At 47.0% G+C, this 13,119-nt stretch overlaps 1 protein-coding gene across 1 annotated transcript in view; it reads left to right on the top strand.

Moving 5' to 3' along the window:
• Positions 1-388: 388 nt before the first annotated feature.
• Positions 389-13,119, top strand: part of PRICKLE4 (prickle planar cell polarity protein 4) — a 36,393-nt gene continuing 23,662 nt past the window's right edge. Inside the window, exon 1 of the mRNA XM_015407603.1 lies at positions 389-495. The gene's annotated coding sequence lies outside the window, so the exon portion shown is untranslated. The remainder of the gene's footprint in view (positions 496-13,119) is intronic.

Below are 13,119 nucleotides of genomic sequence, written 5' to 3'. Positions count from 1 at the left end.
CCCCTCCCCCTCCCCCTGCAGGCTTAACCTTCGCCTCCCCTGAATGCTGGTGCTGCGGCTACTCCCTTCCCTCCCTGCCTTCTGTTATGGTTCTTCGCCATTGGCTGCCTCTCTGAGTTTAGGCTGGGAAGCTCTGTAATTAGGACCCTGGCGGACACAGATCCCGTTTCCTGGGCAAGCAGATAAGAAGGGGGGGGGAGTCCTGACAACAATATCCACCACCATTTCCAGCCCAGCGTGGTTGTTTTATGTCGCTTCGAAGCCTAAAGTTTCCATTGCGGCCCGAGCGGACTCTCGTCGTCAAGGCAGGTGGCGTGTGGCGGGCGAAGGAACGCCTGTTGCTGGCTGCCGGAGAGAGCCTGGGCAAGGCGGCGTGGAAGGAGGCGCGGGAGGGGAGGCTGCCGCTTCTTGTCAAGCCACGGAAATCTGGGCTGGAGTTTGGGAACGTCGCGTCGCAGGGAGGAACCGGCCCCGGGGGAAAGTCGGCGGCAGCAGGTAAGCGGCAGCTTTGGCACCTAGGCAGGTGGTTCCTTGAGGGGCGACGCGCCGGCGCACCTCAAGGCTTGAGGACCGTAACAGTCATTGGAAAAAGAAGTCGGTTGGGTTGCTTTCCTTCGCAAAGGATTCTGTGAGAAAGTAAGGGGGAGGAGAATCGGCTACTTGAAACCCCTTTGATCCACATTCTCGTTTGTTCTGTACAGTACTTATTCCATAGGAATACAAAATATAATCCAGCTCCGTTCACACCGATTTGAATTTTGCTGTTGAATTAGATGGATTGTGGATTTCATGGACGCCATAGGGTTGTTGCATCAGAAAAGAAAGGAAGATGTTCTGGTAGTCTGGGATAAGAGATAATCCTTTTAAAATATGGGACATCTGCCAACCGTTTTTATGCTCCATGGTGTTATTTTTCTTATGGCAACTCACAATTAGTTTAAGTCAGTGAAAAAATCTCGTGTTGATGTTAGCAGTGATGGCAACTTGCAACTTCAGCTAAAATTTTCTATTCTGGTGTCCTGTCTGGTTTGTAAATCACGTGAATGTGTACTCTGGAGGAACATGCTACAAATGCTTTCTGCCTTGACAATTATTGAAAACAGAACCTGGTAACAATTATTTGGATGAAAGAGAAGTATTTCTTGACTATAACTCCTTATATATTTATTATGCTGTACCCGTTCTTTTTTCCAAGAAGCTCAGGGTGGTATATATATTACTCTCACAGCAACCCTGTGAGGTAGAGTATGCTGAGAGACAGCCCCAGGTCCCCCAGTGAATTTCATGGTAGAAGAGAAGAAGAGATTGGATTTGTACCCCGCCCTTCACTACCCAAAGGTGTCTCAGAGCGGCTTACAAACGCCTTTCCCTTCCCCTCCCCACGACAGACACCCTGTGAGGTGGGTGGGGCTGAGAGAACTCTGACACAAACTGCTCTTTTTCAAGGACAGCTGTGCCAGAGCTTGCGACTGACCCAAGGTCACATCAGCAGGTGCAAGTGGAGGAGTGGGGAATCAAACCCGGTTCTCCCAGATTAGAGTCCACGCACTTAACCACTACACCAAACTGGTAGTTGGAGATTTGAATCTGGTTCTTCCCAGGTATCATTTAACACTAACCACTATGCTACACTGGCTCTGTAATACATAGAAATAAATGTGTGCAAAATGTAACACACTTCTCTCCCATTTTTGTTCACAGCTTGTTCACATTTGACAAAATATCTTGCATGGATATACCTTCAGGGAACTGGGTTTACACCATTGTGTTTGGCTACATCCATATGCATTTCACCACAAGTAATGCTCCAGGAGCCTACTGACAGGGCTTCCTGTTACTTAACCACTACACCAAACTGGTAGTTGGAGATTTGAATCTGGTTCTTCCCAGGTATCATTTAACACTAACCACTATGCTACACTGGCTCTGTAATACATAGAAATAAATGTGTGCAAAATGTAACACACTTCTCTCCCATTTTTGTTCACAGCTTGTTCACATTTGACAAAATATCCTGCATGGATATACCTTCAGGGAACTGGGTTTACACCATTGTGTTTGGCTACATCCATATGCATTTCACCACAAGTAATGCTCCAGGAGCCTACTGACAGGGCTTCCTGTTGCAAATACATACACTAAGACATGCATACTCATTGCATATGTGTAAGTTCAGCCCGAGGTACTTAATTGACCAAAGTGGTAGCGCCACACAGTCTGAAAGGTACACCTTTGGATTACTGCTTAATCCATACTGCTTAATCCATGTTCACAAAGTTGACCCTGGGGTAGAAACTGCTTGCTTGCTTGAGCAATTAGGCTGTCATCGTGTATGTATAGGAAGTATATATAATCTTCTGTACTGAAATAATATCCATATAGGAAATAGTGTAGTATGTAAAAATGTCTCTGTTAAACCTTTCAACCTTTCAAAGACTACTACTTCTATGATGCAAATATAATTCAAATGAAGCTTAGGAAGTCAGATGTATGTAAATGTTAGGCTCTGATTTGAGTAGGAGGCTCTGAGATCATTAGTTCTCAGACTTTAGCAGCCCCAGGATCCCCGTTTTGATAGAGAAATGTTCATGGGTTGCCATGCCCTCCACTTCTTCCCCCCAAGCACTGTGTATGACAAGCCATGCATACTCCATGAAGGCCTTCATCCCCCTCAAAACAATACAGTGAAAATCATATTAGCTATTATTTAAAGTTTAAGTAAAACATTCATATCATCTGTACTTGGTTTACAAGGGTCAGTTTCCAAAGAGTAGCTGGTCCTCTAGGGGCACAACCCAAAAAGCCCTGACACAAATTCTAATCAATGTCACCCCTTGATTGGAAGGGACTTTGTACTGATGAAAGCATGAATGGCTGATAACCTCTACCTGGAGACCACTGAACTGGGGTGGGGAAAAGCCTGGATAACGTTGAGCTGCTTATATAAATAGAAAGGCCAGCATCATAAAAAGATGACCTGGAAGCAGGTGCTTGCAGGTGGTAGCAGGTCTGAGTTCCCACCCTTTGAAAGAGAGAGAAGCCAATACTGTCCCTTTCCCCAGAGACACAGAGTCCCTGCCCCCATTCTTCGAAAACTGAGAGGGCTCTCTGTTTTCACATGAGCCAGATCAGCACAAAAAGAGTTTGCTGTCTGCCTTACAAAGGACTCACAAACTTCCTAGAGCACCTCGTGGGCCTTCAAGGATCCACAGAACTCAGTTTGAGACAAGCCGGTGTATATAACAATGGGCACACCTGTGTCTGTGTGTACTGTGTGTTACTTCCTTATCATCAGGTTGATTGTATTTTAGATGCATGGGGATGAGCCACTCACCCATGCTGGTTCTGCTGCTGACAGGTGCATTTGCAGTTGTGATGTCATAGCATTAATTGTGTCAGATTTGTTGTTACTGTTGGGTTAACTGCTATTGCCCTGTATTATACTAAATCATTTCAGATTATTTAAGAGGGACAGAATGCTCCATTTAGTAGTGAAGGGCATTTGTGTTTTAGTATAACCTTGTCTGGAAGTTATACTTTTGACTGGGGAAAACGTCTCTCTAAATCCAGATATTTAAAGTATGGTTGTGGTGTACATAGTCAGTTAAAAAGCAAAGGTTTTTCTACATACTCCAAGATGGTGTTTTTTGTTATCTATGGTTCAGTTGTGAGCTCTGGCACTGAACTAAAAGATTTAGGACCTAAACTACAGTGGGCTTTTTCTTAAATTAAGCCTAGGGGCAGTGTGCCCTGACTTGATGAGGGACCCTTAACCCTACCACTTAAGACTGCAGGTAGGATGTAAAGGGGGGAATTCTCAATACTCCCTTAAAAACAAACACACCTAACTGCATACATAAATGTGGATCCTGCAGTGGTGGTCTCTTAGTGCAACAGCTGTTCTTTCTATAGAACATCATTTCCATTTATGGAGGAATGGATGGAAATTTTTGCTGATGCTGATTTTTTTTCTGCTGCAGACACCCACTTTGGTCCACTGACCTGCAGAAGTTCAGCTTGTGAGGGAGCACTGAATGCTGAGATGGGGAAGTTGTCCTCCTAAATTATGACACCTCTACCACTGCTGAGGTTCCAAGCCATAAATGTTAGTACATAAAAGGTAATAAGTTGCAGCACAGCCCTTTTCCTCATTTGTGGAGGAATTTTTTTATGGGAAACCAATGGAAACTACAGTTCCCCCTCTTCTCTGAAGTGGTGTATTCCCAGGAAGGCCCACATGACTTTGCTGAACCTGTAGATCAGCTTTCAGATATTGCATGGCTGCTGGTTGTGAGCTGTTCACAAAATCAAGATTCAAAAGTTGCTTTTAAGCTGTACATGCAAAAAGTTATAAACTGTTAGCCATACGTCTTTGTTGTGCAATTTGGATCATTTAAAGATAAGTCTTATGAGTATCCACCCACCTTTTGTTTACGTGACCACATTTTTAAAAAGTTGCCTGAGAGCCAAACTAGATGTGATATTTCGCATGAATCCTGTCTGGGAGTGTATGTGCAGCTCCACAGTGGGGCAAATAGGTGTACCCAGGGGGCTGTTCCATCTTGGGAAAACAATGCAAGTAGTGGGAGGGAGGCTGAAGTTGCTGCTTACTTGGTGCCATGGTCCCAATCTAAATCGTGCCTCGTGTGCTTGGAAACTTTGTTTCCAGACAGTTATATTTGGCTGTGACACAATATGAGTTGGTTGGGCGACCCTCACGCCCAGCGTACCAAACATCATTGGGCCGCCGGGGAAAACCCCACCCCCAAAGTACCAGGAGCATGGAGACGTGCCTGGCGTGATGGTGTCACCTGGAGGTGACGTCATCACGTTGGGCACGTTGTGGGGGGACGCTCTGTCATTTGAGGGAAAACTCTATGGTTTCCCCTCCAATGATAATGCCCCTGTCCCCAACGTGCCCGACGCAATGATGTCACTTCCGGGTGACGCCATCACGCTGGGCACGTCTCCATGCTCCTGGCACTTTGGCGGCGGGGAACCGACCCAATTAGTGGGGGTTTACCACTCCAGTGACAGTAACACTTGGCAATCCTATTGATAAGCTAGAACTGATTTGATATCTTTTACCATAATGTTTCCTATTTCATCTGATCGAGGCTGCAATCATACGCACAATTAGACCCAAAATAGGTGCAAATGCCGGGTGGATTTAAAGGGCACAATCAGACAACAATATCTGGGATGCACCCCGCAGCTGTCAGCAACCCCTTTTTGCTCCGCCACAGAAGTGGAGTTAAAAGACACCGGGGGAAATCTGGTAGTAAATGGGTTGCGATGGGCCATGGATAGAGTTTCCTGTGTCTGATTGCTCCAGCGTGCTCTCATGGCATTGGGATGGTCTGATTAGGCCATCCCGACTCTGTGCCGTTGTTTCTCCCCCCTTCGAAGTATGCGCATCATCGCAAACTCCATAGGGAGCCCTCAGTGCGGAGGTGTGATTCATCGATCCCTCGGTTAAGTGCATGGGGAAAAAATGGCACAACCCTCCCCAACTCACCCATAGTTGCGTCTGATCACAGACTGATGGACTGCGCCTGCAGCTTCAAAGGGAGGTGTGATCATGCAACTGCGGGTCAAAGTCCTCTGGAGGAAATAGCCTCGCTCCCCCCCCCCGTTTTTCTGACGGGTGTGACCCCAGCCCTACTGTTGAAGCTTGTAACGATTTCATGTTTATTGTGTGTGTGTCTTTAAAAGTTTGGTTTACCTTGCTGTGTGAACGTCTAGTGTGGTTGAAATAGGCAAGTTGTGTGATTGGTGAGTGACAAAAGAGAGGGGGAGGGTTTTTGGAATGGATGCTGTGTGGATGATTTGAATGTCTATCAGGAGTGACTGTTAGAGTTATGACAGTTGATGAAGTCAGTTAGTCAGTCAGCAGAGAGTGCTGTGTAAAAGCAGTTGATGGGAGTTTGAGTTCTGTTTTTTCTGTGAGAGAAGCAGAAGAGGAGTTAAGTGCTGTCTCTGAGTTGAAGGAGACTCATCCCTGTGTATGAAAAGAGTGACATTTAGTTCTGTGTTATAAGAGTTACAATCGAAAGCTGGGAGTCTAGGAAAAAGTACAGTGAAAAGTGTTACAACGTTGCCTATGAAAAATCCCTGTCAGTAGAGAGAAGCTTGTGAGAGACACTAAGCCATTGTTCAAATCATTCCCAGTACTGTTTACATTGTTCACCCTCGTGTTTATACTTTTGTTAAATAAATCCTATTTACTTCAAGTTTACCAGCTAAGTAAAGAATCCTTCCTCAGACCACATAGTACCACGAACGCCTAAAACCCTCGGTATACCTACCCTGTGATTGAAATAGTAGAGCCAAGGTTTGGAAAGCCTAAAATATTCCTGGTGGCAGCCAGATTACCCTACAGAGTAAAACTGAAAGAACAAACTCAGAGCTAAAGAGATCGGAGATTGTCATACCAGAATAGCTGGTTGTGTAGAAAGGTCCCTTGAGGTCTTCATAGTTGCAGATTCCTGGTCTCATGGTGATTTTGGGTGTCTGTTGCTGGTACACAAACAATATCCCAGGCATAGGCGTTTGAGGGTTTGTCTGTGCTGCAACTATAATCTATTCTTGCTAGGTGTGATATGGTGTATCGGCGTGCAAAGATCTGCAGCAACATCTTTTTTCAAGTGTGCTGTTATGTACCTCTTCCCACTGAGTTTTTTTCCCTTTTTAAATCATACACAGTGTTGTTTCTTATTTATACATCTGTCCCATTTGCCTTTGGGAAAATGTTTTCCTGTTTGAAGAGGTACCGTTTGGCATGAGATAAGACTGTACCGATACCACACCCAGGCTGATTACAGCTGTGACAGAGTGGCTCTTTCCAGGATGATATAGGGTGTGGGATGATGCATACCACACTTCAGATCCTGAAGTCAAACACAGGTCAAGCCGGAAATTAACCTCTACTTTCCACTCAGTGCAAGCACAGCTTTGGGTTCATGGCTCTAGGGACAGTGACATAAAAAGCACAGCAGGATAGAGGGCTGAGTACTGTTTGTAAAGGCAGTGCATTCTGGATGTTTTGTTGGCAGGGACTGTGGGCAATGCTCCCTCTAAGCTCTGGAGTCTTGTGAGCAAAAATTCTACTTTGTGAGCAACTGGCATTAAAGTTGTGAGCAGGCGATTTGGCTACTGCATAAATTAAGTTTGCTCTGGAGCCATCCTTCCTGAGCTAAGACAAAAATGTATGAGCCGGAGGCCAAAAAAATGTGAGCTAGCTCCCACTAACTCAGCTTCGAGGGAACACTGACTGTGGGTGTGGCATAATGAATGCACTCTGACCATGGATACTTTTTCTCTCTGCTTTCCCTCTTTCTTTCTGCTCCCTCTTTTGATCTGTTGAATACAACAGGTCCTCCCTAGATATAGATCACCTAAATCAAGCAGTTATCGCTGCCATTTTTGCTGCATAGGGAATCATGATCATTTTCATTTCATGCACAAAAGAGGCCGATGTAATTCACCAAATGACAGGCTTAAGTCTACAGATATACATATGCTTTGTAGTGGGCGTGTGGGAAAGAGCTATTTTCAGAACTAGTGTTTCTAGAGACCATAAACGAGTGGATCAGGATGTCCTGGCCACTTTACATGGGCAGTCTGTAGAACGGTTTTTCACAGCAGGTGCTTATATCCACCATCTGCTACATTCTTCATCAAGTTTGGGAGATAAGCAGAGCTGTTCTGTATTTGGTGCTAGAAGTACCTTCTGAGTTTATAAACAAGAACTAGCAACTGTGTTTTTCAGTACTAATAGCCAAAGGCAGGTCTTCTCTGTAGCAGAACCCCCCACTCCCAGCTTTTACACAGATATAAACAAATTGTGCAAATAGGCATTTGCTTAGTTTATTTTGCTTCTGATTGAAGGATTGGAGTACATTTCCTGCAGAGCTTCTTAGCTTTAAAAAAAAGACTAAATATGGGTACAATAAACATTTACAAACCTTTAAATAGTGTGAAGAGGGGAATAGAGACAGAATTTTTTCTTCATATGTAATTAATAAGTGGTAAATTCAGCACAGGGAAAGGATTTGCCAGTCCATGCTGTATGGTTTACTCTTTAAATTCATTGCTAGAAGATGTGGTGATGGCCACTAACTTAGACAGATTTAAAGGGGGGCTAGACAAATTAATGGAGAATAGGTCTACAACTAGAACCTACAAGATGGTGCCGAGGCAGCTGCTCTGACTTCTAACGCTCTGCAAGTTATCTGCTAATTTTACTATCTTATCTTATCTAGAACCTACAATACCTAAATTGAATCTCCATGCCCCAGGCCATTAGGCCTCTGGATACCAGATGCTGGTGACATTCAATGGGGGAAGACTGTTCCCTGTTTGTGAGCTGTTCAGAGACATCTTGCTAGAAACAGGATGATACTCTGCTCCTTGTATTCTTAATTTTGTGTGTTGTCGAGTTGTAATCAAGTCATGACGACCCCATGATGTTCTCCCCTGAGAGGAGGATATCTTGCTGGGTGTTTCCCACCCTATCCTTAGGGAGGCAGGAACCAAGCTTCACTTCCTGTCCTCTCAGTGGGACACGCCCATCTAGTCAGTTTAGTTCCTGCCTCATTAGGGAGAGCAGCACATCATTGGCACTCGTGCTTTTTTGGCCTTTTTTCTTAACAATTGCTCTTAGACTTCCCTCAACCTTTTCTTCCTTTTCTTCACTTAACTCTTTGCTGAATTCTTTTCCCCTAAATCCTGCCTTCTCCTATTTCTAACTTTTCCTTTCCCCTACCGCTGCCCTGGCATGTTGGATAGGGAAGAAGCGGACGATTTCTTCTCTGAAGGTGAAACAGGGGAAGGCTTCCTTTCGCCTCAGCGTGCCTCCGATACAGCCACAACTATGTCTTCCACTCCTGCTGCCATGGCGAGCTCTTCCACGCCTACTGACAAAAGCGCCAAAAAAGCAGCCCCGGTCTCCCGGCTCCGAGCATGTTGCGGGCGCCATTTTGAAACAAACGGCTAAGCGTGCTCGCCCCAAAAAAGGGGTAGAAGGCTGCAGGGCGGCTTTCGCTGCTACCATAAGCCAAAGCTCTAACTCTGAGCAAGGATTGGAGGTACCGAGTTTCCAGGAAACAGCGGATCGCAACAACGACACTCCTCCTACCGGTCTTCTCATGAGTAACCCCAGTTGGGGCAGTAATCCTCTGCTAACACCAGAAGTAATATGCTTCTTTAAGGAAACTATGAGAGAAGAGTTAGCCGCCCTGCGCTAACTAAATTCAACGTTAAAGGTATCCCTCCCTGCCAGAGGAATTCACTTCCCCTGGAAATCAGACACCCGGGTGTCCGCAGGCCTCAGCCGCCGCCGCCTCTGTGTAGGGAATAACCACTGCCACGTCTGGGATGACAACACCGTCACCGACGATCCTGAGTCCACTTCCATACTGTATGGAACACCGTCGAGGTAGATGGTGATGTGGATCTTACCGTGCCTCTCTGTACGAAGGATTGTAGATGCGGCTGACAGGCTCGTGGTCATCTGGCAGCTGGCTTCCTTGTTTGCTGCTCGGGAACGTGGATTCCGGGGAGGACATGCTGATGCTGAGTTTCTCGATGCTCTGCAAACTCGAACGACGTGCCCCCGCTTACCGCATGTTCGGCAATCGATGTCCTTGGCCCAACAGCGTTCTCGATGATGCTTCCCGCCACAACCGGCGCATGCCGGGCTGATGGAAGGTTTCAGTTGGGTCTATTTGCTCGCTCCCACTCTCACGGCGCATACGTTGTCCTCCGCGTCACTGCTCTCGTTGTCGGGCCCCTGGTGGTGGACACGTAGCTCTGTAGTCGCCAATCGTTGACGCACTTCTCTGGTGGACTTGTTGGCTGCCTTGGCGGCAACGGCCTCCGAGTAGGCAACAGCCCACGTCAGGGTTGTTTTGGTGAACAACCGTTGCTGCAGCCGCTCGTCCCTCATACCGCAGACAAGTCGGTCTTGGAGAGCCTCTTCCACGTTCGTGAAATTACAAGGCCTTGCTGCCTTTCGCAGGGCTGCCACATACTCGGCCACCGACCCGTTCGGCGCCTGACCGCGCTTGTAGAAAGTGTGGCGGCAGGCAATCTCCGACGGCTGTGGAGAGAAATGCGCCTTCAACTTATCCGTCAGGTCTTTGAACGACACCGTTTTAATGTCAGCTGGCTCCACTAGTGACCTCGCGATGTCGAACACGCTCTTTCCGCAAGAGCTCAGAAGGGTCGCCCTTTTCTTCTCCTCTGTCACTGTGTCGTTTGCTTCGAGGTGGAACTCGAACCTCGTCAGGTAAGCGTCCCAGTCCTCGGTGGTCGGTTCGAATGCCTCGAACTTCTGGCTATTGGCCATCACGACAGGCACTGCCACCGGAGCGGGTGGTGCCTGCTGCTGATCGGCCATGGCGAGTTGCTCGCTGTTGTCCGTCGTGGATTTAGCGGGGCTGCCTACCCGCACTAGAATCCCACCTTCATCGCCAGTTGTTAAGTCGCGTGCTTAACAAATAGTCTGAGAGTGATTTCAGTAAGAACGCAACTTTATTCTTCAACTCGAACACTTCTCCAACACGGATCAACATCTGATAGTCAGAACAACTTTAACATTGCAGCTGTCCTGCTTTTAAACATTCCCAGCTAATATAGCCACGCCCACTGTACACATAACAACCAATAAGGTTGAAGTCATGAGGACCAATCGCAGATGTTCCCACTCAGGGAGCTTGCTGTAAGGTGATTGGCTCAGTGCTTCCTGGGCTAGCAATATGATTGGGTGTATTTGCATCCTAGCCCAGGACGAAGCTTAACATAGCTTTCCAATGAGATGATTCACAAGACATAGGCATTCAATGGCAGCTTTTGAATACACTACAGTCTTGGGACAAAACCTCTCTCTTCTTGCAGCAACAATCCTGTTACCGCATCCTAAATAGATTTTACCCTAGTATTCCTTGGTGGTCTCCCGTCCAAATACTAACCAGGGCCGATCCTGCTTAGGGCTGCCTAAATGTAGCCAGAAGTGAAAATACTGGGGATTGTGCTGGAGGGCATGATGGTGAAAAATCTGTACTAATTATTGTAATTATATTTTGTATTGAATTTTTAAATAGTTGTCTTGCATTCTTTTTGGAGAGACAGGCAGGATATAAACCAAAAATAGAAACAAATAAATGCACTAAGGATCTGACATGGGGAGGGAAAGAAAGGTTATAAGCTTTGAACTGGCTGGCTACATAGGAATGGCATTTACTAATTACCATAATTGATTGCAAAGAATTGTCTGTGACTAACAGACAGCCTGACTGATTAGTCATGTAAAAACCATTGTGTTGTAAACACATGAAAGGATTAATCTTCATATAACGTCAGTGTCTGCATTACACCAGCTAGTAATGAATCTTTGTGTTTGAACTCTCGTTTCCCAACATTTCAATAGATGGTATGCTTTTTCCCCAAATGAAAGTCAGAAAAGATGCTTTACTCTTATGCCTCAAAAGTTCTCAGTGTGTAGGAGTAAGGATTATCCACTCACAGAGGAACCCTGTGTTTCTGTATAAATTTCTGGTCATGCTTCTTGATTGGAAAAGCAGTGACAGGCAGAGACACAATGGGAAACTTTGGTGGCGTCTGGGTCACTGGGATGCATTTCTATGTGGGAAGTGATTGAATGATAGTAGCATCCCTATTTATATCTTAACTGCCAAACAGCCTATTAGTAGTCTGTGGTCTAGCAAAGACCACTAACTGGCGATGGCGAGGCAGAGGATACTAGTGGTCCTGGAGAGGGGAAAGTACAGCGGTGGGACTAGGTAGGATTGTAAGGGAAGGGGACTGAGAAGTAGGAGGGCTTGGTCCTCTTCCAGCCTACGTCCCATCCCGAAGGTAGTAGGCAGTGGGGCTAGGATTAATGACCCCTCTCCGACATTGGTGTTCCGTAATGCCAGGTCCATAAATCATAAGACCATAGTCCTTCATGACTTCCTGCTGGAGCAGGATATGGACCTGGTGTGCATGACCGAGACCTGGGTACGAGATGGGGAGACCATTGCTCTCTCCCAGCTGGCTCCTCCTGGGTCCTCGGTCCTTCACCAATCCCGGACTAAGGGGAGGGGGGAGTGGCTCTGTTCATTCGGGAGGCTTACACCTTCAGGGTGCTCCCGCCACTGAGGCTCACGGGCATTGAGTGCACCACCAGGGTGGTTCGGCAGTGTTGTTGTTGTTAGTTCTGTTGGCAGCACTTGACACGGTCAGTCACCAACTACGGACCCGCCATCTCGCCGACACTGGGATTCAGGCGTCTGCCTTACAGCGGCTCTCCTCGTTCCTTCAGGGTCGGGGAGAGGGTGGCCTTTGGGGAGCAGCTGTCCCAAAGGCACCTGGTAGTTTGCAATGTGCTCCAAGGGGTGGTGCTTTCCCCGATGTTATTTAACATCTATATGCACCCCCTTGCCCAGATTGCCCGGAAACATGGCCTGGGGTGTCACCAATATGCAGACGACACCCAGTTCTATCTGTTGTTGGGCGGCCAGTCTGACTCCAGACCAGAAGATCTAGACCTGGTGTTGAAAGCCATGGCTGGTTGGCTTAGACTGAGTCGACTGAAATTGAATCCTACGAAGACGGAGGTCCTGTGCCTGAGTCGGAGTGGTCCAAGGGTAGCGATCCCACTCACAACCTTCAATGGGGCGCTTTTGGTGCCAGCGCTGGAGGTTAGGAGCTTGGGAGTGCTCCTAGATGCCTCCTTAACGATGGAGGCACAGGTAGCAGCCACTGCGAAGTCAGCCTTTTATCATCTTCGGCTGATCAAACAGCTGGTTCCCTTCCTTGAACACAATGACCTGGCATCAGTGATCCATGCAATAGTCACCTCAAGACTGGATTACTGTAATGCTCTCTACATGGGGCTGCCCTTGTCCCAAATCCAGAAGCTGCAGCTGGTGCAGAATGCAGCGGCCAGGCTGCTGTTGGGCCTCCCTATGTGGGAGCACATCCAGCCTGCGCTAAAAGTACTGCACTGACTGCCTATGGCATACCGAATTTGGCTCGAGGTGCTGGTTCTTACCTTTAAAGCCCTATATGGTCAGGGTCCTACATACCTAAGGGACTGCCTTTCCCCACATGTTC

This window comes from Gekko japonicus, unplaced genomic scaffold (genome assembly GCF_001447785.1).
Source record: "Gekko japonicus isolate JY-2015 unplaced genomic scaffold, Gekko_japonicus_V1.1 scaffold1348, whole genome shotgun sequence".
In the NCBI taxonomy this organism is placed as follows: domain Eukaryota; kingdom Metazoa; phylum Chordata; class Lepidosauria; order Squamata; family Gekkonidae; genus Gekko; species Gekko japonicus.
The sequence above is the reverse complement of the archived record's forward strand: the minus strand, read 5'-3'. Positions and strand labels throughout refer to the sequence as shown.